Consider the following 5000-nt stretch of genomic DNA (forward strand, 5'->3'; position numbering starts at 1 on the left):
AAAATAGAACCGAGGTCCTATTCCATTATTCCATGCACACAGTATTCAGGCGGGCTTGCCTGCTTTAAGCACTCTAATTTGTTCAAAGTAAACGTGCCGGCCCACCCAGACACTCAATAAAGAGCACCTTGGTAGGATTTCAACGGGGTCCGCCTCGGGACGCACGAACACGCACGAGGCGGTCGCACGCCTTCGGCTCGCCCCACCGGCAGGACGTCCCACGATACATGCCAGTTAAACACCGACGGGCGGTGAACCAACAGCGTGGGACACAAATCCAACTACGAGCTTTTTAACCGCAACAACTTTAATATACGCTATTGGAGCTGGAATTACCGCGGCTGCTGGCACCAGACTTGCCCTCCAATAGATACTCGTTAAAGGATTTAAAGTGTACTCATTCCGATTACGGGGCCTCGGATGAGTCCCGTATCGTTATTTTTCGTCACTACCTCCCCGTGCCGGGAGTGGGTAATTTGCGCGCCTGCTGCCTTCCTTGGATGTGGTAGCCGTTTCTCAGGCTCCCTCTCCGGAATCGAACCCTGATTCCCCGTTACCCGTTACAACCATGGTAGGCGCAGAACCTACCATCGACAGTTGATAAGGCAGACATTTGAAAGATGCGTCGCCGGTACGAGGACCGTGCGATCAGCCCAAAGTTATTCAGAGTCACCAAGGCAAACGGACCGGACGAGCCGACCGATTGGTTTTGATCTAATAAAAGCGTCCCTTCCATCTCTGGTCGGGACTCTGTTTGCATGTATTAGCTCTAGAATTACCACAGTTATCCAAGTAACGTGGGTACGATCTAAGGAACCATAACTGATTTAATGAGCCATTCGCGGTTTCACCTTAATGCGGCTTGTACTGAGACATGCATGGCTTAATCTTTGAGACAAGCATATGACTACTGGCAGGATCAACCAGGGAGCTGCGTCAACTAGAGCTGAGCAGCCGGCCGCCCGGGAGTGTGTCCCAGGGGCCCGCGCGAACACGCAAGCGTCCTCGCTCAATTATTCTGCAAACAGGAGGAGGCTGAGCTCCCCTGCACAATACACCTCGAAACCCTCTCAGGTCCCGGCGGCGCGCAGCGCCGTCCTAAGTACTTGGTCGGGTTCGAGAGAGGCGCAATCGCCCGGAGTTAGGCGAGTAGACGCTTTAGGTGCGACCACCCGTGCTCCCAACTGAGCTTGCCGCTGCCGACAGAGGCCCGGGAGCGTGCTGTCGTGGCATTGCCGGCGGGAGACAACACGCGCCACCTACGGTGACCGGCAGCTCCAACGCCAGCGCCACAGAAGGGCAAAGGCCCCACGTGGGTGCCGAAGCGAACTCTCCCAGCACAGCGCACGTGCCAACACGTCTGCACAACTGCGATACAAACCACCAGCGAGAACCGCTGGGGCGACCGAGCAGCAGACGGCGTCGCGGCGCCGAGTGCCGGGCGGCGGCGCATCCTCAACGCACACAGTCCTCAATCGGACCAGCACACTGCAGATGTCCACCGCGCTTCGCACCGGGCCGGCGAGGACCCACTTTGGCTGCACGGCGCCGCGCGCAGGGTGCCCCGGCGCGCAGCTGCGCCGCCTGCCGCGTCCGTCGGCCGGCGCGCCTGCCACTGGGCGCCCCCACCAGCCGGCTGTAGCGCGTGCGCCCACGCACCGCGCGGCCAGCACGCCGGGCGGCCCCCCCTCACCGGCCGGGGACAGTCCCACCCACCCACAGCCGCGTATCGCTTCACACCCAGATTCACATTCACGTTCGTTGGTATGGTGGGGACCGCTTCGTAGCTGTACCGATCGTTGCCCTCACAGATGTACCTCCAGCAAGGACAACCGCACCACAACGGGTTACCAGTTGTTCATTTGCGTAACGTCACCAGTAAACGTACACGTCCATCCCCGTTTGCAAAGTCAACTATTATTGCATGCCTGCCTGTCAGGTGTCAAGACACACTACATCCGCTCACATCCACGCAACAAAATGTGCCCGACTAGAGGGCACGTGGAAGGTGCCCCCGTACGTATGCGATGTCCATTGCGCGACCAACTGTCAACCGGCCTCTGTAGCATGTCGCAGATGTGGAACGCGGGGCACCGTGCTATCACATTGTGTGAGAAGAGACTACTACGTCTGCATACACGCGCCACTACATGAACAGACGGCTCATGCTGATCGCCATCCACTGCGTCCATTACTCCCACACGTCTCTATGGCGTACCACACTGCAATGCAGCTGTTATGGGGAGATGACACGTAGCTGTGTACACAACATTCTGAGCGGGTTGCGGTTGGACAATACATTAATGTAACGTGTCATATGCCAATTACAGAGCAGGGTAAGGCACAACTTGGGTTAGGTTAAGGCACAACTTGGGTTAGGTTAAGGCACAACTTGGGTTAGGTTAAGGCACAACTTGGGTTAGGTTAAGGCACAACTTGGGTTAGGTTAAGGCACAACTTGGGTTAGGTTAAGGCACAACTTGGGTTAGGTTAAGGCACAACTTGGGTTAGGTTAAGGCACAACTTGGGTTAGGTTAAGGCACAACTTGGGTTAGGTTAAGGCACAACTTGGGTTAGGTTAAGGCACAACTTGGGTTAGGTTAAGGCACAACTTGGGTTAGGTTAAGGCACAACTTGGGTTAGGTTAAGGCACAACTTGGGTTAGGTTAAGGCACAACGTGGGTTAGGTTAAGGCACAACGTGGGTTAGGTTAAGGCACAACGTGGGTTAGGTTAAGGCACAATGTGGGTTAGGTTAAGGCACAATGTGGGTTAGGTTAAGGCACAATGTGGGGGTAGATTGCGGTACAAATTGCATTACATTGCGGTGCAAATTGCATTACATTGCGGTGCAAATTGCATTACATTGCGGTGCAAATTGAGTTACATTGCGGTGCAAATTGAGTTACATTGCGGTGCAAATTGAGTTACATTGCGGTGCAAATTGAGTTACATTGCGGTGCAAATTGAGTTACATTGCGGTGCAAATTGAGTTACATTGCGGTGCAAATTGAGTTACATTGCGGTGCAAATTGAGTTACATTGCGGTGCAAATTGAGTTACATTGCGGTGCAAATTGAGTTACATTGCGGTGCAAATTGAGTTACATTGCGGTGCAAATTGAGTTACATTGCGGTGCAAATTGCGTTACATTGCGGTGCAAATTGCGTTACATTGCGGTGCAAATTGCGTTACATTGCGGTGCAAATTGCGTTACATTGCGGTGCAAATTGCGTTACATTGCGGTGCAAATTGCGTTACATTGCGGTGCAAATTGCGTTACATTGCGGTGCAAATTGCGTTACATTGCGGTGCAAATTGCGTTACATTGCGGTGCAAATTGCGTTACATTGCGGTGCAAATTGCGTTACATTGCGGTGCAAATTGAGGTAGGTTAAGGTGCAACACAGGTTAGGTTAAGGTGCAACATAGGTTAGGTTAAGGTGCAAGATGGGTTAGGTTAAGGTGCAAGATGGGTTAGGTTAAGGTGCAAGATGGGTTAGGTTAAGGTGCAAGATGGGTTAGGTTAAGGTGCAAGATGGGTTAGGTTAAGGTGACATAGGTTAGGTTAAGGTGACATAGGTTAGGTTAAGGTGACATAGGTTAGGTTAAGGTGACATAGGTTAGGTTAAGGTGACATAGGTTAGGTTAAGGTGACATAGGTTAGGTTAAGGTGACATAGGTTAGGTTAAGGTGACATAGGTTAGGTTAAGGTACAAACTGGGTTGTGTTATGGTACACATTGCGTTGTAGTACAGTACACGTTAGGTTTGGGTACGGTACACAATGTGGTATGGGATGGCGTGTTGTGGGGGGGAGGGGGGGGGGGGAGGTTCGTTGATATCGACCGTAGGACGTGGATGCCCGAGGCAGCGTCAGTGTGTCAAAGGAGTTATGTCACGTCGGGATGCGCTTTTCGCCAGTGAGAGGGGGCGAGCCGTGTCTGTGGTTGCGGCAGACCTGTGTGTTTCATTCCTGCCAGTGTGTTTGTGCTGTAAGACGAGGCAGTGTGGTGGTGATGGGTGCACCCCTGTGTAGGACATGTGTGGGTGTTGGTGGCTTCTCTGAGCAATTGTGGTTGTCGGACGAGTGGGGTATTCTGTTTTATGATTGGACCTCCCGGTCTGGTTATCATAGCGTAGTTGGTGTACTGTGGCGGATAGGATGCACCGGACGTTGGTCCATGCTGGTGCTTAGTAGTTGTATCTGTGTCTGTTACAGGCAGAGAGTAGTGTGTGATAGAGTGTGTGGCTGACGTGTGGTTCATTTTGTGTGTACGGACGTTCAGCATGTATAGGGGCATTTGCGTATATAATCTATCATAATCTATCTATGTGGGCCTGCATAGTTTACTGAGCAGTGCTGTGAGGTGACTGAACTACGAGTGACGTACTGATTTACAGCGGAATGATTGCCTTGTACCAAAGATGGAGTATCGGCTCTACGACAGCGTTGGCACCGCAGGAAATGGTCTCGTAAAACGGCCCTCCCACCGTCATCGTTGTGAGGGGTAGGGACCGCCTATATTCTGAGAGGAGCCCTGTTTGCCACTGGGCGTGGGGTCTCGCATCCTGCGGTTCAGTGCCCCCAGGGAAGCGCGCGGAGGTGGTGCTGCTGCTGCTGCTGCTGTAGCAAGCGAGCTACTTACAGCATGTATAGGGACAGCGGGAATATGGCATATTCGATATAACTCTTCATGAAACGCAAGATATAGGGGCGGATTGCACGTTACGAGTGCGGGAAGAGTCCGCCGTTCATCCGCTGGAGTTGCGATTTGGGCGGTTGGGGTGGGGCACGTGCGGGTGCGGGTGGAGCGATTGTCGGTCGACGACTTCGTGCGACGCAGGCACAGGCGTTGGGGCTCCTGTGGTGGGCAGATGATGCAGGGTTTGTGGGTGGCGTCGGAAAATGGGCACTGTGGGACCTAGCGATGTCGTAGTCGGCGTGGCGTCTCATAGATGGCGGTATCATCGGTGCAGCAGGTCATGTTGCGGGGGACCT

At 53.3% G+C, this 5000-nt stretch overlaps 1 non-coding gene across 1 annotated transcript in view; it reads right to left on the bottom strand.

Moving 5' to 3' along the window:
• Positions 1-930, bottom strand: part of LOC126126594 (small subunit ribosomal RNA) — a 1909-nt gene extending 979 nt beyond the window's left edge. The window contains exon 1 of the ribosomal RNA XR_007526818.1: positions 1-930. This exon is cut by the window's left edge and continues 979 nt beyond it. This is a non-coding gene — a ribosomal RNA (small subunit ribosomal RNA).
• Between the last annotated feature and the right edge of the window lie 4070 nt (positions 931-5000).

This window comes from Schistocerca cancellata, unplaced genomic scaffold, assembly GCF_023864275.1.
Source record: "Schistocerca cancellata isolate TAMUIC-IGC-003103 unplaced genomic scaffold, iqSchCanc2.1 HiC_scaffold_461, whole genome shotgun sequence".
NCBI lineage: Eukaryota > Metazoa > Arthropoda > Insecta > Orthoptera > Acrididae > Schistocerca > Schistocerca cancellata.